At 39.0% G+C, this 26,213-nt stretch overlaps 1 non-coding gene across 1 annotated transcript; it reads left to right on the plus strand.

Moving 5' to 3' along the window:
* The first annotated feature begins 261 nt into the window (after positions 1–261).
* LOC127686636 (U6 spliceosomal RNA) lies at positions 262–368 on the plus strand. The gene has a single exon (XR_007978218.1). It is a non-coding gene; the product is annotated as a U6 spliceosomal RNA (small nuclear RNA).
* Positions 369–26,213: the final 25,845 nt, after the last annotated feature.

Consider the following 26,213-nt stretch of genomic DNA (forward strand, 5'->3'; position numbering starts at 1 on the left):
AGTTTTGATATTAAATCTTTATAATCAATGTCATAGTTCTCAAGCATGCACTTTGTAGATGACAATGCTGTGATGTATAGTCAAGAGGTTGGATATATCTGATAGTGTTTCTTACCTTGATATAAGAGTTAGACATAACATTTATATCAATCACTAGCTTAGAAACATAGTTCCTTAGCTATAGACGAAGACTGTATAGAAATATAAACCTAGGCAAACCATTACCACTAAGTTGTTTCAGTTCAATTATTAATAAGTAGAGTGCTCGCTTGGGCAGCACATATACTAAAATTGGAACAATACAGAGAAGATTAGCATGGCTCCTGCACAAGGATGACATGCAAATTCGTGAAGCGTTCCATATTTTTACCTTGGGAAGAAATCAGGGGCCATAGATGCAACTATCAACAACAGAATTCAAGAAGAAAGAATCTCATATGCTGAAGATACCATAGAAACCAAGGACTCAATAGTTAAAGAAAATGCAAAATGCAAAAAGCTTGTATCCCAAAACATCCAGGAAATCCAGGACACAATGAGAAGACATAGATGAGAGTGCAGATTTACAACTTAAAGGGCCAGCAAATAACTTCAATAAAATTATGGAAGAAAACTTCCCTAACCTAAAGAGAGAGATGCCCATGAATATACAAGAAGCCTATAGAACTCCAAACAGACTGGACCAGAACAGAAATACCTTCCATTACATCATAATCAAAACCCTAAATGTACTAAACAAAGAAAGACTATTAAAGGCAGTAAGAGAAAAAGGCCAAGTAACATATAAAGGAAGACCTATCAGAATCACACCAGACTTCTCACCAGAGACTATGAAAGCTAGAAGATCCTGGGCAGATCTCATGCAGACTCTAAGAGAACACAAATGCCAGCCAACTACTATACCCAACAAAACTCTCAATCACCATAGATGGAGAAACCAAGATATTCCATGACAAAACCAAGTTCACCCAATATCTTACTACAAATCCAGCCCTGCAAAGGATAATAAGAGGAAAACACCAACACAAGGAGGGAACTTCACCCTAGAAAATGCAAGATAGTAACCTTCTTTCATCAATCCCAAAAGAAGATAACCAACCAAATATATAAGATAACATCAAAAATGACAGGAAGTAATAATCACTATTCCTTAATATCTCTTAACATCAATGGACTCAATTCCCCAATAAAAATACATAGAAAACTGACTGGATACGTAAACAGGATCCTATATTTTGCTGCATACAGTAAACACACCTAAGTGTCAAAGACAAACACTACCTTAGAGTAAAAGACTAGAAGACAATTTTACAAGCAAATGGTCTCAGGAAACAAGCCAGAGTAGCCATTCTAATACCAGATAAAACTGACTTTCAACCTAAAGTCATCAAAAGAGACACTGAGGGACACTTCTTGCTGGTCAAAGGAAAAACACACCAAGAAGAACTCTCAATCCTGAACATCCAAATGCAAAGGCACCCTCTCATCCTTTGCTCCAAATGCAAAGGCACCCTCACTCATAAAAGAAACTTTACTAAAGCTCAAAGCATACATTGCACCTAACACAATAATTGTGGGTGACTTCAACACTGCACTTTCCTCAATGGACCGATCAGGAAAACAGAAACTAAACAGGGACACAGTGTAACTAATTGAAGCTTTGGACCAATTAGATTTCACAGATATATAGAGAACATTTTACCCTAAAGCAAAAGAATATACCTTTTTCTCAGCACTTCATGGTACCTTCTCCAAAGTCAACCATATAATTGGTCACAAGATAGACCTCAACAAATATAAGAAGATCGAAATAATCCCATGCCTCCTATCAAATCACTACAAAGTAAAAATGGTCTTCAATAGCAACAAAAACAACAGAAAGCCCACATACACATGAAAATTGAGCAATACTCTACTCAATGATACCTTGGTCAGGGATAAATAAAGAAAGAAATCAAAGACATTTTAGAATTTAATGAAAATGAAGGCATAACATACCCAAATCTATGGGACACAATGAAAGCAATGCTAAGAGGAAAACTCATAGCCCTGAGTGCCTCCAAAAAGAAAATGGAGAGAGCATACACTAGCAGCTTAATGACACACCTGAAAGCCCTGGAACAAAAAGAAGCTATTTCACCCAGGAGGAGTAGAAGGCAGGAAATCATCAAATTCAGGGTTGAAATCCATCAACTAGAAACTAAGAGAACCATACAAAGAAACAACAAACCCAGCAGTTGGTTCTTTGAGAAAATCAACAAGATAGATAAACCCTTAGACAGACTAACCAAAGGGCACAGAGACAGTATCCAGATTAACAAAATTAGAAATGAAAAGGGAGATATAACAACAGAAACTGAGGAAATTAAAAAAAAAATCATCAGATCTTACTCCCAAAGCCTATACTCAACACAACTGGAGAATCTGGAGGAAATGTACAATTTCCTAGACAAATTCCAAATACCAAAATTAAATCAGGATCAAATAGATCATCTAAACTGTCCCATAACCCCTAAAGAAATAAAAGGGGTCATAGAAAGTCTCCCAACCAAAAAAAGCACGGGACCAGATGGCTTCAGTACAGAATTCTATCAGACCTTCAAAGAAACCCTAACACCAATACTCTTCAAACTGTTCCACAAAATAGAAAGAGAAGGAACACTACCCAACTCATTCTATGAAGCCACAATTACACTGCTACCAAAACCTCACAAAGATCCAACAAGGAAAGAGAACTTCAGGCCAATTTCCCTTATGAATATTGATGCAAAAATACTCAATAAAATTCTTGCCAACCGTATCCAAGAACACATCAAAATGATCATCCACCATGATCAAGTGGGCTTCATCCCAGGGATGCAGGGATGGTTCAATATAAGGAAATCCATCAATGCAATCCACTACATAAACAAACTCAAAGGAAAAAAACCACGTGATCATTTCATTAGATGCTGAAAAAGCATCTGACAAAATTCAGCATCCTTTCATGCTAAAAGTCTTGGAAAGAACAGGAATTCAAAGCCCATACCTAAACATAGTTAAAGCAATATACAGCAAACCATTAGCCAACATCAAACTAAATGAAGAGAAACTTGAAGCAATCCCACTAAAATCAGTAACTAGACAAGGCTGCCCTCTTTCTCCATATCTTTTCAATATAGTACTTGAAGTTCTAGCTAGAGCAATTAGACAACATAAGGAAGTCAAAGGGATACAAATTGGAAAGGAAGAAGTAAAATTATCACTATTTGCAGATGACATGACAGTATACTTAAGTGACCCAAAAAACTCCAACAGAGAACTCCTACAGCTGATAAACAACTTCAGCAAAGTGGCTGGTTATAAAATCAACTCAAGCAAATCAGTTGCCTTCCTATACTCAAAAGATAAGCAGGCTGAGAAAGAAGTTAGGGAAATGACACCCTTCACAATAGCCATAAACAATATGAAGTATCTTGAAGACTCTAACCAAACAAGTGAAAGATCTATACGACAAGAACTTCAGGTCACTGAAGAAGAAAATTGAAGAAGACCTCAGACAATGGAAAAATCTTCCATGCTCATGGATTGGCAGGATTAATATAGTTAAAATGGCCATCTTGCCAAAAGCAATATATAGATTAAATGCAATCCGCATCAAAATCCCAACTCAGTTCTTCACAGAGTTAGAAAAAGCAATTCTCAGATTTATCTGGAATTAAAAAAATAAAAAAAAAACAGGATAGCTAAAACTATTCTCCACAGTAAAAGAACTTCTGGGGGGAATTAGTATCCCAGACCTCAAGCAATACTACAGAGCAATAGTGTTAAAAACTGCATGGTATTGGCACAGCGACAGGCAAGTGGACTAATGGAATAGAATTGAAGACCCAGAAATGAATCCACACACCTATGGTCACTCGATCTTCGACAAAGGAGCTGAAAACATTCAGTGGAAAAAAGATATCCTTTTCAACAAATGGTGCTGGTTCAACTGGAGGTCAGCATGCAGGAGAATGTGAATTGATCCATTCTTATCTCCTTGTACTAAACTCAACTCCAAGTGGATCAAGGACCTCCACATAAAACCAGTCACACTGAAACTAATAGAAAAGAAACTGGGGAAAACCTTGAGGACATAGGCATAGGGGAAAAGTTCCTGAACAGAACACCAATAGCTTATGCTCTAAGATCAAGAATTGACAAATGGGATCTCATAAAATTACAAAGTTTCTGTAAGGCAAAGGACACCGTCAAAAGGACAAAATGGCAACAAACAAATTGGGAAAAGATTTTCACCAATCCTACATCTGATAGAGGGCTAATATCCAATATATACAAAGAACTCAAGAAGTCAGACCCCAGGGAACCAAATAATCCTATTAAAAAATGGGGTACAGACTTAAACAAAGAATTTTCACCTGAAGAAATTCACATGGCAGAGAAGCACCTTAAGAAATGCTCAACATCATTAGGCATTAGGGAAATGCAAATCAAAACAACCCTGAGATTTCACCTCACACCAGTCAGAATGGCTAAGGTTAAAAACTCAGGAGACAGCAGGTGTTGGCAAGGATGTGGAGAAAGAGGAACACTCCTTCACTGCTGGTGGGATTGTAAGATGGTACAACCACTATGAAAATCAGTCTGGCAGTTCCTAAGAAAACTGGACATGACCCTTCCGGAGGACCCTGCTATACCTCTCCTGAGTGTATACCCAGAGGATTCCCCAGCATACAATAAGGGCACATGCTCCACTGTGTTCATAGCAGCCTTATTTATAATAGCCAGAAGCTGGAATGAACCCAGATATCCCTCAATGGAGGAATGGATACAGAAAATGTGGTATATATACACAATGGAGCAATTTAATTCAGCAATTAAAAATAATGAATTCATGAATTTTTTAAGCAAATGGATGGAACTGGAAAATATCATCCTAAGCATGGTAACGAAATCACAAAAGAATACACAGGGAATGCAGTCATTGATAAGTGGATGTTAATTAGCCCTGAAGCTCTGAATACTGAAGATACAATTAGCATATCAAATGATTCCCATGAAGAAGGAAGAGGGCCCTAATCCTGGAAAGGCTTGATCCAGCATTGTAGGGGAGTACCAGGACAGAGAAAAGGGAGGGGGAAAGACAGGAGAATGGATGGAGAGAAGAGGACTTATGGGCCATATGGGGAGGGGAGAACTGGGAAAGAGGAAAGCTTTTGGCTTGTAAACAAAGAATATAGAAAATAAAAATATATATTAAAAAAATAAGGTGAACCATCAAATATGTCTTGTGGCTTAAAGATACTGTGAAAAATCCCCAAATATTAATTAGAAATAGGAAGGTTTGGGAAACTATGGTTTAGGATACTGTGGTTTAGAAGTACAGCTTTGGGATTGATCAAATCTTTTGATAGAACATTTAGGGTTCAAAGAATATTGTTACAGTGTTACTGGGGTGTGTTTGGGAACAGAGCAAGACTGATGTGACCAAATGAAGAAAAAGCAAGTGATACAAGCATAGGGAAACTGAGGGAAATTAAAGGATAAAGAGAGCAGGGAGCTAAGAGCAGATGTGCCTGGAGGCTCTGAGGAGCATGGGACACTGACCCTCGCTTGCTAGGTGTGTGTCTGATGTTCAGTGTGAGCCAGTGGTATTCTGTGCCTGCTTGCTCCTCATTAGTCCAAATGTACTCTCTGGATCTGCAGAACTAGCATGCTCTACAGCTCATGAGAAAGCCAGATACTCCTGAGGATGCCAGGAAGTTCTTGCTGACAGGAGCCTATTATAGCTGTCTTCTGAGAGGCTTTGCCAGAGCCTCACAAATACACAGGCAGATACTTGCAGCCAACCATTGAACTGAGCATGGGGACCCCAATGGAGGAGTTAGAGAAAGGACTGATGGAGCTGAAGGGGTTTGCAACCCCATAGGAAGAACAAAAATATCAACCAACCTGACCCCCAGAGTTCCTAAGGACTACACATGGATGGACCCATGGCAACAGTCACATATGTAGCAGAGGATGGCATTGTCTGGCATTAATAAGAGAGGCCCTTGGTTCCTCTGAAGGCTCGATTCCCCAGTATAGGGGAATGCCAGGGCACTGAGCTGGGAATGGGTAGGTAGGAAGGGGAGCACCCTCATAGAAGCAGGGGAAGAACAGATAGGATAGGTGGCTTCTAGAGGGGAAACCAAGAAAGGGGATAACATTTGAAATGTAAACAGATAAAAGATCCAATAAAAAATAAAGAAAGAAAAAAGGAAAAAATGTAGAACTTGGAGCCCAATCAGAATCAGAACTTGGATTTTTAACAAGATCTCTGGCTGATTCCTACTCACACCTGCATCCTGAGTTGTGCTGTGTTACTTGTCATACTATCCAGGGTGGCTGACATGGAACTACCCAAAGAATTTAGGAGGGTATGGAAGATTAGGTGCCACAGTGTAGAGACTCTTACTGAAGAGATCTAGAAAGGAAACTAAACTGTGGTTGGGGAAAAATTGGGCCAATAATATGCTTTGTGAACATGTTTTTTATTTTATTTGAGGTGGAGAGAATCTACTTTTTAAATTAATTTAGCAAAAAAGGGAAAATAATTTAAATATGTGAACAAAATGAGCAAGTATAAGAAATCAATGACCCCCCCCCCACCACCACCACCACCAAGAGCCATCTGTGAAGTGTTAAGAAATTAGGTAAGGAAAACAAGGATAGGGGTTTGAGTCCATTTTTACTTCCACTCTACAAACAGGATGATACCAATATCTCTGAGGTCTCAAGGTGTGTTACAGACAGCTGTGTATTGGATGTGGTTGAACTCTTCAGAGTCCAAGTGTTGGAATATTAGTTCTCAGTGTTAACAGGAAGGATCTTCATCAGGTGCAGGTCATTACCAGCCCCTCCCTGTCCTGCTATGACAGATTCTCTCCCACAGCACCAAGACCTAAGTGAGACAACTGGAAGAGTTCTTGCATCAAGTGGCACCATGTTATTTGCGCTTTGAGACAATAAACCTTATTTCCTTATGACCTAGAGAGTCTTAGGTGATTCATTATGTAAGAGTAAACTGATAGACAGACAGAATTGACCATAAGGCTGATAAAATTCACATCAGTTCTTTAGTTGGTATCTACTCAGGTGACAACCACTTATCTGTTCATTTAAAGAAATGTTGTATTTATCTATCAGGAGTCAATCAATGTTTACCTAAAATGAAAGCCCAAAGAGGTGGTATCAGAAAGCCCTTTCCTAACACAAATTTGCTGTTTACCTTTAGAAGCCATCCTCAGCACTAGAAGAGAGGAGCAAATCAACAACACTCTACTACAGTGCACCAAGGAATTGTATACTCATACTCTGTTCTCTACATCTGCTCAGACTTCTAAGAGACTATTAATCCTTGGTACAAACCCTGTCGGGTAGAATACTGCTCCTGTACCTTATGTAAGTCATTCATCATACATCTTAGAGATAAATTTGAAAGGAAAGAAGAGCCATAAGAGGAAAGCCCAGGCCAACTCAATAACTGCCATTCCATTTCCACAGTAATGCAAGCCTACATTCACTTGCTACAATGTCTTCTTGGCTGTAAGGGATGATGAGATTTGGATTTGGGTCAGCAATAAGGACTTAAGTAACATGTGCCATAGCCCAGGGGCTATGCCAGACTAAATACCCGGATCCGGGATGTGCATTTCGGTAGCTCTGAGCAGATGTTGGAAGCTCTAGAATATCTTTGGACGCAGTGACCACAGAGACTATTGCTTTACTAAGAGTAATAAAGTGGGAGTGGATAGATATGATGGTATAATAATAGTTATCAACCAACTGTTTTGTTGGCTTGTCACATTGACAATGAGTGCAAAGTCATTGATGCTTTGCTGCTTGTCAGGTGAGGTCCCCTCCTCTGACTCTGCCTGCTGACCATCAATAATTAGCAGTAGGATTGACGGATTCACTTGCTACGACCTCTTCTTGGCTGTTAAAACATTGCCTTTTGCCTCTAGTCCCTTGCAATACTTCTTACAACACAGTCATGTGGGTGTAAGAGGTCTGAAGCATGACAAGACCGAGATTATTAAGTCTCCAGTGAATTCTTACCAAGCACTCAGCACCAAATGGTCAGCCCAATAAGTTAGCCACCTAGCATTACATCTCCAGCCATTCATGATTTACATGGAACATAACAACACCCCTTGGCTGAACCTTAAGTTCTTCCTAAATTGCAGAATTATGAGTTACCAATTTTTAGGATAGTTTTCTCAAATAACCAGAAAATAATTTTGTCCCAATGTAGAATGCTACAATAGCTGATGAAGAACTATTGGCTTTGATTCAGCCTGACAGAAGGCAAAAGGCCACTGGAACCCTGGGAGGAATAACTGCAGAATGAGTAAAATTCTTCAGAAGGTGTGGGAAATTTAACAAAACTGTAAGATCCCAGAAAGATGTAAGGTCACGTTCTCCAAGAAATGTGAGTGCCTGTGCACAGAGGGTTCACAGGCAATTCAAGAACTATCTTGAAAAAAAATCCTATAAATATGTACTGTTTTCTACAATCAAATTGGTCATACAGTAATAATGTAACTGCTTCTAATAGTCATACTTCCTTAGGCTGAAAGGGACAATGACACAAAAAGGCCTTGATACACTGTATATATGCATTTCACAATAATTTTCATTATTGAATGTGATTTGGTGGGACAATGTGAAGGAGAGGGCAATTTTATAGTCAAGGAATATAATTTGTACCCAAAAGACGGAGTAGGAATAATGGAAATTTCTTGACACTTCTCCTTAGGGGTGTTGTCTGCACCCTCCCATTGTATCATTGCAGGCCCTTTGACTAACCAAGACATTATGACAAAAGCGGGCCTCAGTCTCTGCAGATAGATAACTTCTGCACTTCTTCCACATGTCCATAGTCTGGGATGCTTGCTCTTAGCATCCAGCGGTAATCCTATGAAGAAAACCAAGAAGTCCCTCAGTGAGGAAGAAAGGCAGCAAGGCACTACTCATCTGCCCTAGATAAACTGCAAGCACCATTATACAGACTAAGGCTATATCTAGGGATGTATATGTTTTATATACATGCATGTAACAATAATTAATGAAAACAGTAGCATGAATTTGAAAGAGAACAAGGAAGGATATTGAAAGATTGCAGGGCTGGAGAGATGGTTCAGTGGTTAAGAGCACCAACTGCTCTTCCAGATGTCCTGAGTTCAATTCCCAGCAACCACATGGTGGCTCACAACCTTCTGTAATGAGATCTGACGCCCTCTTCTGGAGTGTCTGAAGACAGTGTTAGTGAGTGTACTCACATACAGAAAATAAATAAATGTTAAAAAAAAAAAAAGAAAGAAAGATTGCAGGGTAGAAAAGGAAAGGTAGAAATGATATAATTATACTACAATCTCAAAAATAAAAGAAAAAAATTAAAAATTCAAACAAATTAAGTATGTAGCAATAAACTATCCAAATACTACTTTTCATGAATTCAATAACCAAAAAACCGAGTGTTCTACATAAGCACTTAGAAACAAAACCATTTTAAAGCCTGAATTTCAGGGACTGGAAAGATAGCTCAGCACTTAGGAGCATTGGCTGCTCTTCCAAGGACCACGGTTCAGATCCTAAGTACCTCTCTTTCAACCTCCATGGACACCAGGCATGCACAAGATATAAATAGACACACTCAAGCAAACATTCATACATATAAAATTATATCTATATCTTTTTAAAATGTGTATTTCAGAAAATACAAAGGCCAACAATTCAATTTAATGAATTTAACTTACTTCAACTGTTCTGTTTTGTACTTTTTATTATGAAATTATACGATTAGACTTTATCAAATTAATATTGAAAGCTAGCTGTATTTATAGAGGGATGAACTGAGTTTCAATGTAGAATGTATTTCCAGCATGGGTTCAATCCAGTAAATGAAAGATTAAGAACAGTGCTTTTGTTATGAGTAAAGTCTTATCCAGGTTTCACCACATGTCAATGGCGTGGACTCAGGGCATAGCTCTTTAATATCTTCATGCTATCCTCTGCAGATCTGGGTTGGAGGGGGCACAGCTCTAACAGCAGCTCCAATGGGACAAAAGACTTGATGGTTTTCTGAAGGTGATGGAAAGGTCTCTGGTCTCACTAGCAACAGGGCATCTCAGTAGTAGGACCCAGGAGGTAAGAGGTAAAGATGGATCTTTAAGGAGTTTGTGATAAGTCAAATGTCTTAATTTAAAAATCTACAGTACATAAGCTGTTGAGCAGTAAGGTGATTAAAGGCCTTCCTGTAGTACTCAGACTTCTCCACAGACCTAATAGGGTCACTGAAGGGTTTTACACAGAGCATGATGTGATGGGATGAACTCTGCATTGCCTGAAAATTCCACAGGCAATCTAGAAAGGCAACAGTTTGAGGGGGGTTGATAGTTATGGGTTGAATCAGGTCCATGACAAATGGTATTCTCCTCAGATGGATGGCCCATATATCTCTACCTGCTCCACCTATGCCCACAAGCTTACCTATAGACTATTTCAGTCTCTCCACCTCTCAGTTGGGCTCAAGAAATAGGAGCTGAGAGAGAGGAGTTCACGTGGAGTTCCCTTTTCATACGTGTTGGCAAGAGCTGTATTCTGCTAAGGATAGTCACAGCTCTGTTCTTCTGAAGCTCAAGAAACTAGATCATGCAGTAGACCAGAGTCCTAGATAGGGTTACTATTGTTTTGATGAAATACCATGACCAAAAGAATCTCACAGAGGAAAAGGGTTTGTTTGGCTTACATATCTTGTATCACAATCCCCTGGGGGAAGCCAAAGTAGGAATTCAAACCAGGAGGAAGTCAGGTAGCAGGAGCTGATGCAGAGACCATGGAGGAGTGCTGCTTACTGTTTATTAAGGCTTATTTTTTATAGAACCCAGGACCACCTGTCCAGCGATAGCATCATCTTCAATGGGCTCAGTCCCCCAACACCAATCACTAAGAAAATGTCTCCAAGCTTACCTGCCTACAGCCCAATCTTATGGAGGCATTCTCTCAATTGAGGTTCTCTCCTCTCAGATGACTCTAGTTTGTGTCATGTTGACACAAAACTAGTCAGCACAACCAGCTACAGCTCCACCACCACCCCCCCCCCTGCTCCTTCTCCTCTGTAGAGCATGGTGGGCTCCAACTGTCTGTAGCCACCGGTGTTTCGTTATTATATACTCCTGCCATTATTACATTCTCATGTTTGTAATCCCTCCCATATACCTCTTGAGTGTGACCTCTATCCATTGTCAGGGCCTTGGCCATGCTAAGGGGTGGACATTTATTTTTCAGACAATGGATTATTGGAGGGATTTCTATCATTCAGTATTGAGAGCTTTTGTGTTTCCTGAAGAGGGAGGTCAGGTTTAAATGAATTAGATACTCTGAGCTTGAGTCAAACAAAACATGACTACACAACAATAGGAATACTGGTGTAAGGTAGTGAACTGGTTTCTCATGAAGTTGATTAAGTAGGGAAAGAGGGAAGCCAGGCATTAGATGAAGATGTTGTCTGCACTCTAAGATACCCAGAGTATAATGTTCTCTTTTGCCCTGCCTTGCACTTCCTGGCACTTGTTACATAGCCTGGACTAAGCTAGCAAACCCCTTTATTGGCCTTTCTGGGACAACTGCTAAATTTCTCAAAGGAATGTTCCATCAAAATACTATGTGAGCTGCATATATGAGTCGTTCAGATAATTTAAGATGTTTTTAGGTAAAGTCTAGTTATATATCTCAGGCTGGCCTTTACTTTACTGTCTATTCCAGGCTAGTCTCAAGCTCACGAGCCTTCTGCCTCATCTATCTTAACAACTACAATACATAAGTGTAATTTAAAGTTGACCACATCCTGCTCTTGCAGAAGACCTGAGTTTAACTACTGTCTATAAGTCCAGCACCAAGGTGATCTCCTGCCTCTCACTTCCACAAACCTCTGTAGTATTCATGTGACAAGCCCTACAACACACAAACATGCACACACAATTAAAAATAAATGAAAGTATTTAAAGTATAATTCAATTTAAATAATTGAATAAAATAATTTATTTTATTTAAGTATAATTCAATTTTAATAATTGAATAAAATAAATAATATTAAAAATAAAATTTAGAGCTGGAGAGATGGCTCAGCGGTTAAGAACAATGACTGCTCTCCTGGAGGTCCTGAGTTCAAATCCCAGCAACCACATGGTGGCTCACAACCATCTGGGATCTGATGCCCTCTTCTGGTGTCTGAAGACAGCTACAGTGTACTTACATATAATAATAAATAAATCTTTAAAAATAAATAAATAAATAAATAAATAAATAATAAATAAAATTTTAGTAGTCACATTTACAAAAATTAAGAAAAAAATGGTGAAACAAGTTTTAAAAAGTGTTTCACTTAATTTATGTTGTGGTTTGAATGATAAATGTTTCTCATAGGCTGATGAATTTGAACCCTTGATCCCCGTTAGTGGGCATGTTTGAGTAGGTAGGTAAGGCAGCCTTGCGAGAAGACGTGCGTCCCTGGGGGCAGACTTAGGAGTTCATAGCCTCATCCAGCTTCCAGTTTGCTTCATGTTTTCAGAGGAAGATGTGACCCAGGTTCCAGCCGCCTGCTGCTGTGCCTGCACTGCTGTTGTAGACACACACACACACACACACACACACACACACATATAAGCAAACTCAAAGTAAACTCTTCCTTCTGTAAGCTGCTTTTGGTCATGGTGTTTTATGACAGAAACAAAAGTGACTAATATTCAGAATATTAACAATTCAAGTTGCAATTTATATATTTAAAGCATTTCACATTTTTGTGTTATTTTTAAATTTGAAAATAAATGAAATCATATATGCCCAGGAGCTCTGGTGTGATTATTTGACACATGTATATTGTGTATGATGATTACTACAATTCAATCAATTAATATATCCACTGCAAACCATGGCTATTCTGAAATTCTTTTTGGCAATGAAAATTAAGACTGTTTCTTTGACTTGCTTATATTCTTTCCTTTGGATATATTTCTAAAAGTGGGATTGCTAGGCTAGTTGGAATGTTGATTAACTTGCTCTAACTATAACAGAATCCTGACATAATTTAAAGGAATAAAATTTTAATTTAGCAATTACATTAAATTTCATTTTTGATCCAGGGGTTTGGTAAAACTAAACATCAGAGCAACAGCACATATCACATAGATTATATATCTGATGGGCAGGAAGCAGAGAAAGAGAAGTGGCCAGGACAAGGTATGGTTTTTAGTGACTTATTTCCTGTATATAGGCCCTACCTGATACTTTCCACCATTCAAACAATGCACCATATTGTAAGCCTAGTAAAGGATTAAACCATTGTCTAGATCAGAACCATTAGGACCCAATAATTTCCCCCCCAACCGTCAGCTGCTAACTAATATATGAACCTGTGTGGGACATTTCATAGTCAGATCATAGCAGATGGTTTAATCCCATTTTTTCCAGGAATCTTTATCAGGATGGTACGTCAGAACATGGTCCAGGAATGGAGTCACAGGAGGAGAATTCTGGGTCTTTGTAAGACACTTAAAAAAGAAAAAAAAAAAGACAAAAGTCTTGTGAATTCAGTTTCTTCAAAACATAGAATTGTTGTTTGCGGAATGTGTTTTTGTTTTTTTGGTTTTTGTTGTTGTTCCTCCCAGTGATGATGGATAGGAATGAATTTTCTTCTGATTGCTCATTACTGCTTGCTGTTGTTATTCAATTCAGTGTTTAAGTAATCCTTTCTATGCCTCTAAGGAAAAAACATGAGTTTTCCTTGAGATTGCATACAGCTTGAACTCATGAGAACTTTACTTCTTAATCCTCAGAGTACAAACTGAAAGAGTGCCCACCCCATGGCCTGTTACAGAGATGAATTAAACCCTCCTAGGGCTGGGAACTACGAGCCTATGGAGGTTAACCAAAGTGCTACAAAGTTGCAAGGCATAGGTTCAGAAGACAGAATGGCAGTCCTACAGACATGCTACTCATGTTTCAATTAATCTTTAAGGAAGAGACTTTCTACAATAGCCTATTGTAGAGATCTGTATTCCCACCTCTAATGCTCCCTGTTCTTCACAGGCTCGATAGCTAATGAAAAGAATGGGATATCCAAAAGGGAAAGGACTAGGAAAAGGGTTGCAAGGGATTCTTGAACCTGTATTTTCCACAAGGATAAAATCATAAACATGGATTGGGTTTTTCATAGGGGCCAGAGGGAAAAAAAATCCCACCTATAAAAATTACATGGAAATCCAGTGAGCCTGTCTGGACACCTCAATGACCACTTTCTTAAGAAAAGTTACAGGCTCTGCACTGGGTAGTCAGAGAACTGTTGGAGAAAGTCAAACCCTCTTTTTCTCCCTGGAATTCTCCTGGTTTTGTAATTAAAAGCTGGTGAATGGAGATTGTTGGTTGACTTATGTAATGTTACTGCCACCATGTGGTGAACAGGAGCTTTACAGCCTGGTTTTCCTAAGCCCACAGCTATTCCTAAAGACTGGCCGTTAGTAGTTTTGGGTTTAGAGTATTGCTTTTATACTACACATGTTCAACCTGATAATAATAGATCACCTCTTCTGTTCCCTTGCTCAGTCATAAAGAACCTCACCTCCAATATCCAGGATTGTATTACCTCCAGGTTTGCCAAACTCCCCTGTTACATTTCAATACTATGTAGGATGATATCTTATTAGCCATCTCCAAAGAGGAAAATCTGCAATCCAAATATTACATGACTCAGGATATGCTACATACAAATGAGCTTATTGCACCTGAAAAAGCACAAAGATCAGACACTGTACAATATTTAGGATAACTAGTTTAAAAACAACTATAAAACCACACACCCACTAGACAATTTAAAAACACCCAACAATTTTCCAAAGTTATTAGGAGATACTAATTGGTTAAGTCCCACTAAAGTAATACCTAGTTGTGCACTAAATTATTTATTTTAAACTCCAGAAGGAAAGGCAGTGTTAGGCGGTCCTTGCATATTATCTTGAGAGGCAAAGGAAGAACTATGGCTATATGAATCCAGACTAAAAGGGGCATCTGTGTATCGTGTGGCTCCTTTACTGTTTTTAAACTTACTCCCCCCCCCCATTGTCTCCTACAGGTATTATAGCACAAAAAGATAACCTTTGGAATGGATTTATTTACATCAATAAGAGCTATAAGATACTAACTGCTTGCCTTACTCTTCTTGCTCAAGTAAAATCAGGGAGGACTCAATGTCAACAATTATCTGGGTTTGAACCTTGCTGCATTTCATTACCCTTAGTTAACAATCAGCTTTTAATAGTGTTAAGAGATCTCTATGGATTTTTAAATTTCATTTCCAGATTACTGTGGAAGAATAGGAAATCACTATCCAACTGGTAAGCTATGGGATTTTTCTCATTGGAACTGAATTTGTGATTATAAAAATTGTCCAAACTTTTCGATTCCATAGGCAAATATTTACTTATTTTATATCAAGGGATGTTCTTGCTCTTTTCTTATTGACTTTTAATTTTTAAAAATTTGTCTCAAGGTGATATATGGTCAAGAGCTCAAAAACATTGAACATATATCATTGAACATATATGTTCAAGAGCTCTACAGAACATTCTGAATTGACTTTAGATAGGCCTGTGTGGCTTAAACAATTTGTTACTTGGAATCCCAGTTTGTTGAAGAAAAATGGGAAAGAGTGGGTTCCTGTCATTGTAAATAGATCCCCTGAAACATTGTGGATTTCTCTTCAGCTGCTCTAGCCCCAGGCCATCAAGGACAACAGCAGAAGGTGATGAGACAGTGGAAATATCTCAAAGGTAGCAAACTTCCAACTCAAAAGCAAAAGGAGATACCATATCTTTAGAAGTCAAGTCTGCCATCTGGGGCCAAGTTAAGGCCCCAAGAAAGAAATAGACAGAGCCCTATGCCCCTGAGAATCTTTTTCTGGTGGTGCTAGCTGCATTGACCTGTGCATCTGCAGTAATGTCTCTGAGCATGTGTATTGATCTTATGTTCCTCATCCTCTTTTGTTTCAACTTGTACATTTGATGGCTTCAGCTCTTGTTATCGTTACTAATGGCTCTGTGTATAAACAATAGTACTAGGCATTACACACAATGCTTTCATTGTTCTAATAGATTCACTATATAATTTGCTTCCATATAGGACACTCATGCATTGAATGACAATTACATTCCGTGTATCAATAGGCTTTGAGATCTCAATAGAGTCATTCATTCATCTGGAGAAGGGGCTGCATTTAATTTTTCCTCAGGATTTAAATCACTTCCTATTTGCATAAGTCATCGTGCATCATAATATTTGTATTCCTATTACAGGCAAATATGGGCTTACGCTCTATAAGATACCAGAACTACTAATCATACAGGTCTCTGTTCAAGCTATTCTTTAGATTTTCTAATCAATATACTAATATAAACAATAGTACTAGGCATTACACACAATGCTTTCATTGTTCTAATAGATTCACTATATAATTTGCTTCCATATAGGACACTCATGCATTGAATGACAATTACATTTATCTACAACATCTCAAAAAATCACTCTGGGTATTCTGCATCTAAAAAACAAAAGTGGTCAAGATGTTCGAACATGGTTCAGGAATGGAGTTTTCTGAGGGTAATTCTGACTGCTTGTGAAAACACTTCATGAAAATAAAGCAAGAGTCTTGCTACTCCAGTTTCTTCAAAATATGAAATTGTTCTTAGAATGTGGTTTCTGTGCTCCTCCCAGGAGTAGCAGATAGTTTACTTCAGGTTATTCATTATTGCTTACTTGTTGTTATTCAATTCAATGTTTAAACTATCTTTAAATGCTTCTAAGAAAAAACATGTTTATGCCACATGTGGTTTTACTTGTGATTGTTTACATTTTGAACTCATGAGGACTTTACTCATGGCCCTTCCTAACCTTCAGAGTATAAATTGCCTGAGGCTCTGAATAAAGTTAGCTATTGGATGAGACATTAGCCCACCTCATTGATTGATACCAGTATCGGAGATCCCACCGCCTCTATAGTGGTAGTAGAGGAAGTCATATATCATCAATGTTTAAGGGATCCTTTGTCTCCAAACCTTCACTTATATTTTTATATAGCTACCTGAACTATAAGGTGATATAATGGCATATATATATATATATATATATATATATATCCTTTAAGATTGTGTGTGTGGTGTGTGTGTCTGCTTATATGTATGCATATCACATGCATGCAGAGATATTGAGGCCACAAGAGAGCTTCAGATCCCTGGGAACTAGAGTTACAGAAAGTTGTGAGCCATCTGATAAGGGTGCTGCAAACTTAACCAGAATGGAGGGAGGTGGAATCTACTTCCTCACACCATTGTGTATTGTCTTTTTAATTTGTGACTTCCTGGTGGGTAGAAGAGGAACCTCATTTAGTGCTTTGCTTTACATACTGCTAATAACTATTGTAGGCAATTATAGAAATCTTAGAAAGTCTTGGAAATGTTGATAAGGTCTTTCTTCTCCCTGATGTCTTCTCCCTCAGGCACCAGAACAAGCTCACAATGGAAAACAATTTTGAAAACCATTATATATGGAAGTGATGTTGAGATGGAACCCTGGAGAGCTAGGCTACTTGTATCCTCAGCTATGTCTTCTAAACACCCATTTTCTCTAGCCATCTCAGGAATGGTGCCCATATGCCACTATACCTTCATTTTCTGGAGTGTGGAGACCACTACCAGCATCAGGCCAAGCACAGAGCAAGCACAAAAAATAGCAGCTGGGTCTCAGTACACATGAACTGTGAAAATGCTTTTTACTCTAATGTGCTTAGATCAGTAATCACCCAGGGTAGCCTTTGTTTCCCATAGATTTACTACAAAGAAAGTCTGGGTTGATGGGTTACAAAAAAAGCTGCCAGTTTGGAGCTATAAACAACCGGTCTTCATTGCAGAATGGGTCTAGATTTAGATAATCTCTCTCCTATAAACCCCTGGTCTTTATTGCATCTGGATTTAGGATATCATCTCTCTCCTGTTTCTGAAACTTAAGCTTCACATTTGTTTTCATTCAAACAGGAAAAGAAACTCCTGACTTTGGGGAGGTTTTTGATGTGAACCAGCAGGTGTGGATCTTTCATGACCAGGCCCTTGTCACAGTTCCACGAAGCCACACTGTAACTCCAGGTCAGTGGTCATCTGCTACTGCTTTGCTCATTATACTGCACAGACTTCGTTAAGGGAAGGCATTAGTGCCCTATTGTGCAGTAGGATGGCCATGGTTAATAGTAGTTAGAAGAAAGCTTCTGGGTTCTTTGACCACAGATGAATGTTAAATATAGGACCTGAAACATATACTGATTACCCTGGTTTCATCATTGTCGTTTGTCACATACATGTATTAAATCAATACTCTGTACCCTAAAAATATGTCTAATTATGTGACAAAACCAAGCTTAACTTTCAATGGGGGCCACCAGAAAAAGGGAGAGTTTTACACCTGCCGAAGAAGAGAAGTCAGGGAGAGGGTTGACCCAAACTATGGGTGGAAGACCCTTCTCAGGTATTAGAACTTGTACCATGGATATAAAGCAGCTAAACTGTAGAAGAACAATATGTGTATGTTCTATATGACATCAAGGCATCCTAAAAGAATTAAATGAGTGAATAACACAGACAGGAAAATGTCAACATCCCATTAGGTAAATGTTGCTACTGGTCCAAGAGCTCTCTGAGGCTCAGAGCAGCTGCTTAGGATAGGAGCGACTGCCACCAGGTGTTCAAGCACGGCTGTGAGAATGTAGATCTTACCATCTATTCCTGCCCTAAGAGTTAGGCCAGTGCTTACATATCAAGATGGAGAGGCAGTTGGGTGGAGGACCACTTGGTTGGTCTAAGTAGCAGAGATTACATTCTACTTTCCTAGTTGAGAAATTTTGTCTTTCTTAAATGTTAAGATGCCTGCAGTCATTGTGAACGTTTGAGTGACCTCTCCCTAATTCTCCTTTATGTCTCATTTCAGAATTCCTATTCATCAGTCAGTGGAAGTCTTAGGCCTCCCCTGAGTATTTTACACTATCTTATGTAATGCCACACTTTCTGTCCTTCCATTATTTAATTGCTTATTGGCCTTTCATTCTAGGAGAATTTCTTGATACAATATCCCAGTTTATAATTATGCTCTTTCTATTGTCCTACCTGCTCAATGACCCTTCCTTAAGCTTTCCTGAAATGTTAATCTTTGCTGTTCCAATTTCTATACATATATATATATACATACATATATATGTATATATATATATTCATACATAGAAATGTATATAAATAGATATAATTTTGTTTGTATATAAGGATATGTGTTACATATATCTCTTCTTGCTCCATAAACTTCATTTTAATTAGCTTTATTCAACTCAATCCAATTTAACTCAGCAAATGTGCAAGAACTTAATTGCACCATAAGAGTACATGGGCTATCTTTGAACAAAATGGCAATGAGCTCTATCCTTGTACAGCCTGGATTCTAGAAGGAGAAGAAACATGCAAATGATAAATATAATAGTACATTTATGATATGGTAAAGGGTACCACATGTCATAGGAAAAATAAAGCAAAGCAAAACAAAAGAAGTTCAGTAAAAAGCCAATCTGGTCAGGGCAGAGCCTGGGAGCAGCAGAAACAATATAGTGTCAGGCAGTAAAATGTGTGGTAGGTGTCATTGCCTAGGAGAGAGCAGGAAGCAAGGAATTTAGTCAGAATCTGAGGCTAAGTCCAGTGAAGACAGTTATGTTGCACTGAACTAAGACCAGAAAAAGACTTGCCAAGACTTGGCCACTCCAGCCAAGTAAAAGGAAAAACCTGGGATGCTTTGGACAGAGTGACCCAAAACAACTTAGGTCTGAAATGGATCATCTGACATTAGGTTGATCATTGCAGGGGTCAAGAATAAAAGTCCTCTGGAGGCTATATGGTAAGCTGGGTGTGGTTTGATGGTTCTGAGATGATGACGGAGATGGTGGACTCTGGAAATAGTTTTTTAAGTGTCAGCAACAAGATTTTTAGACAGAGTAAATGTGACTACATGCAAAATTCTGTCCTGCCTTTGCTAAGTCACTCTTCTATAGGACATTTGTCCTCAGAAATTGGCCATTGATAATGTATGGACTTTTGGGGGAACTTATGAGACAAGTGTAGAGGTGAAAAGGTTGAATACATAGAGTGAGCTTAAAAAGAAAAACCAGACAGCAGATTTTGGCAGTCATCTCAAGGGGTTTCTGTAAAGCAAGAACTGACAGTGGGCTTGGATCATTAAAATACACTTATGTGACACAAGAGAACATTCTGACTAACAATGGGCTTCATATACAGTGCTCTCCTAAGACCATGTCATAATTATATGACATTGTAACTGCCTTGGGTGGTCTGAGCATATACAGATATGACTGAGCAGAGAAAGCAAAAATGGACAGTGCCTATGAGAGCAGGAAGAATGGCTAGAGGAAATCCTTGAATGTGTGGGTGGAGAGAAGCCATTGTATGGTCCTTCTCAGGTAGGAGGCAGAGGTAGAGCTGACTTGTGCCCAGTCAGTGGGTAGTTTGGAGAAGTTCTGCTCCAGTCACTTCAGCTTCCTCAGGGAACTGGAATCTGGAAGTGAAGATGACTGAAGAGGTTTGGGAGATGGATAAGAAGGCAGATTTTCACTTTTTGAACAGTCAATGAATCTCTGCTGAGCAGAATGTCAGGTCAGTAACGGGCAAGTTTAGAAGGCATTTAGTAGTGAAGGGAAAAACCAGAAAAGACATGATGATCAGCAGGGAGAATTGAAGCCTTCTTTCCTTCCTTCCTTCCTTCCTTCCTTCCTTCCTTCCTTCCTTCCTTCCTTCCTTCCTTCCTTCCTTCCTTTATTCCCTTGTTCCTTCCTTTCCTTTCTATTTATTTTCTTTCTTTTTTATATTTTTGGGGAAGGAGAGTTAGTAGGGATTGAACCCAGGGCTTTGTACTTGCTAGGCATTTTCTACCATTTTCTGAGCTGAATTCCTCACCCCTGAAATGTCTCTTTCTTATCCTGTTATAAGAGAGGCTTCCTTGAACTTGAAAATATTTAGTGGCTGTGGAAAAATAACTTTGCCCATCAGAAGTAGTGTCTGTTTTTGCTCATGAATATTCTCTCTCACTTGTAGGAAGGGAAGATTTTGGATTTGTACCACCATCCTGAGCCAATGAAGGCTTTCCTATTTTACCACACCCAGACAGGTGGAATGCCCACCTTTGAGTCAGTGGCTTTCCTTGACAGTTTTATCGCCTCCTCCAAGATTGAAAACTCATCTTCCTCACATCAAAAAAGGGGGAATATTACAACATTAACTTCAATTTAGATATAAAGTCTTGAACTTAGCATGGAGGTAAAGGGTTGGTTAGAACTCTTCCTCTTAAAACTTCAAACCTCTAATATGTTGTCATTTGTTTGATCTGTAGTGTTTCCATACTGAAAGGTGAGCAGAACCAACATTATCTCATTTCATAGATGAAGAAGCAACAAAACAGAATACATACGCCAAAGTAGGTGGGATGGGAGTGGTGTAAGACTGTCCTCTAAGACTGAAGTGGCCCAACCCATAAGGCATCATGCCTGAGAAATAGGGTGCTTTGCCACAGTGTATAAAACCTAGAGTGCCCTCTGTGTAAGTGGTGACACCCTCACTTCCAGTCATTGGCCTGATTTATACTAGGTTTTTACACACTTGTAGTATCAACTCCTTGCATTTGGATAGCAGAGGCCTCACAATGACATTTTCTCCAACATCTAATAGCTTTGACCCTTCAGCAACTGACTGCTGTGTGAATTTGGACACACTAGGAAAGGAACTAGAATCCTGCGTGAATAAACAATTTTTAAAACAACTAGAGCTGTTTATTTGTTGGAGTTCAATGGTTTATCTTTGAAGGATGAGAATACTGCCTGGTAAGTCATAAACAGTTATAAACTCCGCTTGAACAATTCTTCCCTGGGATTAATGTGTGCAAGTTATGATGCACATCCTTAAAACATTGCCCTTTATTATTCTAGACTTCCATAAATGTTTTAAAGGTTTTTTTCCACTGTAATGTGCATCTGTGGTTAAAAGCACTACTACTATCTTGCCCCAGTCCCGTCTCTATAAAGCACATTCCCTTGCTCAGTTCTTATGTCCCCATCTTGCTTCTATGTACACAGTAGACCTGGGCACAAGCACTGGCTCCAGCAGAGTTGGACTCATTGACAGTGAGACTTCACTCAGGAGGCCCTGTGACACAGTGGCCCAGGATGATTGTTTCACCTGATTTAGAATTTGGATAATTTATTATTTGTAAGTGTGTGTGTGTGTGTGTGTGTGTGTGTGTGTGTGTGTGTGTGTGTGTTTGCAGGTACTTATGGAGGCCAGATGATGGTGCTGAATTCCCTGGAGCTTGGAGTTACAGGAGGTTGTGAGATAGCCCAATAATAGGTGCTAGGGACCTCAAGTCTTCTGCAAGAGAAGTATATGCTCTCAACCATCCATCCATCTATCCAGTTCATGAATAATTTTTTAAGTGGCATCATTTCAACCCGCCTTTTATTTCATGAGTTAGGAAAGGAAGAAATATGGAATCAACAAGAAATCCTGAGGACAGCATTGACATTGAATACTATAACTGGAAATAATAATATTCTTGATATTTGGACTTTAAATATCTGTCTACTTTAATTGGTTCATTATAAAACACAGTATAAGAAATCAGCAGAAATGATCCTGAGCAAGATTGAAGTAATTCACGTGAGATAGTTCACAACAACTTTGCTGGTTAATCCAATTAAAAGTTTTGAGTCCTTTATTAATGGCCAGACCAAGAGTGGATTCACATCTCTGGAAAGTCTCTTGGTGCCCAACCATAATTACATCCATGCTAATAGGAAGGCATTGCATTATTGAAGCATTGGAAGTTCCCTAATAACATCTGCTTTCTTTACAAGGCCCAGCAATATCTTATAGACACTACACAATATGCCTGGAGCATGGTCAAGAACATGGCCAGTCCCAGAAGTTGCTAAGGTGAATGCGGCTGTTGTGGGTGGAAGGCTGAGAAGTGACCAGGCAGGCACAAAACTATGTTAGGATAGTATGGTATTGTCTTAGTCAGTTCAAGATGGCATGGTGTGTATGACAAAACTTTTTACTGTAGGGACACAACACATGTCTACTTCCCCAAGGAGGGAATTCCATGACAGACCAAGGTACAGATACACCAAAGTCCAATTTGGTAAACCAATGAGTTTTACTGAGTTTGCTAACAAGAATTCCAGTGAGAGGTTTCTTACAGGAGCACAAGTGACTCAAAGGTAGCTGCATTACCAAAGCCCAGTATTAGTGACAATGCACAAAAGCTAGGAAACCTGGAACATGCTACACTGTGTACAGGCAGCTCAACAGGTTGGAGATGGTCCTTTCCAGGAGCCTCCATTGCTCTAAACCTCTCCCAGGCAGCTCCACTGGGTTGTGGTTTTTCAGGAAGCTGGCGGGGTCTTAGTCTTCTCTGTAGCATAGCACCTCTGAGGCTTTTATTATTTACTCTGGCAAGGAGGGGTCTAGTAAATTTGCTAAGTTTCAGGGACTTCCTAAAACTAGTTTGGGTGGTTTACTTTCCTGCTTAAGTAGACTGCCTGGAGGATGGAAAATTTCCATCTTTGCAGAAACTGTTGCATAACACATGACAAACTCCAGGCTTCCTCATGCACATCCTTGAGGCTGTCCTTATTTTGCACAATATCAGCCAATGACACACCCAAATGCAGTACCTCTAGCTACCCAAATACAATTATGTAATCATCCTAATACAATTTATAATGAAATGTACTTATTTCACTGCATTTCTCACACTTAAAACAACATCAGAATTACAGGGGTATGTACTAAGCCTTTAGAAACCCCACACCTAGTAAATTAAAACCCCTTCCTAGACATTGCAACATGTTCCCCAAAGATTTCTGATTGACTAATGTTTTTCTAGATCTTATAATTTTCTACATAGATGTACTCCAATTAATCATAGTTAAGATTATATATGTGCTTCTGTAGAAATAAAATGTTATCTTAAAATGTGTGTTTCTTGCCAATATTTATATTTTCTTCTCTAAGGCTTTTGCCTCTTGAGTGATTTAAAAGTGAGCTGAGCATTGGGGATATAGAACCTGAAGAGGCCACCTCCTATAGCCAGACAGAAACCCCAGTAAAGCTATAAGGAGACCAACCCATCCACAAATTTCAACCCAACATTTATCCTTCCTACAAGGAATTCAGGGACAGGAGGCTGGAGCAGAAACTGTGGAAATGGCCAACAAATAACTGGCCCACTGACAACTTGAGACCCATGGACAAGCCCCAGTCCCTGATGCTACTGTTCTGCTTGCAGACAAGAGTCTGGCATGGTTGTTCTTTGAGAGGCTTTACCCAGCATCACAGGCTCAGCAGAAATACGTGAGCCATGTAGACAGTGAGCTTGACTCACTGAATTAATTAAAGAGATTTTGGTGATGAGGAAAATTTGTGAGAGGATAATGAACTCTATAGAAGAATAAGCAAAAATTCTGGGTGGTAGGACATGCACTCAAGAAGAAGAAGGAAGAGGAGGAGAGTAAGAAGAAAAAGAAGAGAAGGAAGAGGAAAGGGAAGAAGAGGAGAAGAGGAAGAAAAAGCAGAATAAGAGGAGAAAGAAGAGAAGAGGAAGAAGAAGAGGAAGAAGAAAAAGAAGAGGAAGAAGGCAAGGGAAGAGTGAAGAGGAAAAAGTGAAGAAGAAAAGTAAGTGTGTGTGTGTGTGTGAGTGTGTGTGTATGAGTGTGTGTGAGTGTGTGTATGAGTGTGTGTGAGTGTGTGTGTGTGTGTGTGTGTGTTTGTGTGCCTGTGTCTGTGTGTGTGTGTGTAGAGGGCTGGGGTCAGAGACTGAAGCAGAGAAGCGGAGAGGCTAAAGAGAAAGTAAGGCAGTCCTTTATTGGAATAAAGACTGTTATCTTGGAAAAGAAAAAGATTAATACAATTACTATATGAGATAGGTCTATTTTATTTACACCACTTGATATAGTGATCTGCCTTTTAAATGGCATTTTATTTTATTTTGAATTACATATATATTTAACAAAGAATCCTTTCTAGAGGACAGAAGTTGTGGAAAACAATGAATGATTGTTATTGCTGTGGTAAGTCTATTATTTCTTGAACCATCAAGAAATCTCTTCAGAACCTGCTTTTTAGCCCTTTGGTTCAAAATAAGCATTGAGAACATTTGAAGGTTTACTTATAGCAAATATATCCAAGGTCTCATCACCTCACTTAAAAAGAAACAGACCTTTGCAAGCTTCATTTGCCAATCTTCTTTTCCATCTCCTTCCTGAACTTCATGCATCTGTACCTAAGAGGTCTCTCTTCACCCACAGACACACATACACACACAGAGAAACATACACACACACACACACACACACACACACACACAGAGAGACACACACACACATACACACAGACACGCATTTTCTTTTCTTCTTCCTCTTCCTCCTCCACTTTTTCCTCTTCTCCTTTCTTCCTCCTCTTCCTTCTCTTCTTCCTCCTCTTTTTCTTCCTTCTCTTCTTGATCCTCTCCTCTTCTTCCTCTTCTTCTCCTCTTTTGCCTCTTCTCCTTCTCCCCTTCTTCCTCTCCTCTTCCTCCTCTTCTTTTCCATCTCCTTCCTGAATTTCTTGCATGCCACCCTAAATGTAATGGCAGCTGTTCCTTTGGACTTCATTATAATATTGTGGCACTTATGGGTCCCTTTAAAAAGTATTCTTTAGCCTGCAACTTTTTATGGAGATGAGATCATAAAGTATGCATTCATCTACAGTTTCACTTTCTCAGAATTCATTCATGTAAGCTAAGGTGTTTTGAGGAGAAGATGCCAAAAGACTCAGTGGGAGAAATATTTAAGAAAAGCCTAGGAGGGAGTAGACAGAAGTATGAAATAAGGAACTTCATGTTTTACATCCTGAAAGACAATATCCCATCCTCCCTTAATTGTATTCTGGAAAATTAAATTTCTTCTCTGATTTCTTCAATGACTCATCACTGTGCAATCAAAGTGCAGTGTTTAGCCTGCATATTCATTGGTAGCTTTTATTACAATTAAATTCCAGTTTTATTGAACT

Source organism: Apodemus sylvaticus, chromosome 5, assembly GCF_947179515.1.
Source record: "Apodemus sylvaticus chromosome 5, mApoSyl1.1, whole genome shotgun sequence".
In the NCBI taxonomy this organism is placed as follows: Eukaryota; Metazoa; Chordata; class Mammalia; order Rodentia; family Muridae; genus Apodemus; species Apodemus sylvaticus.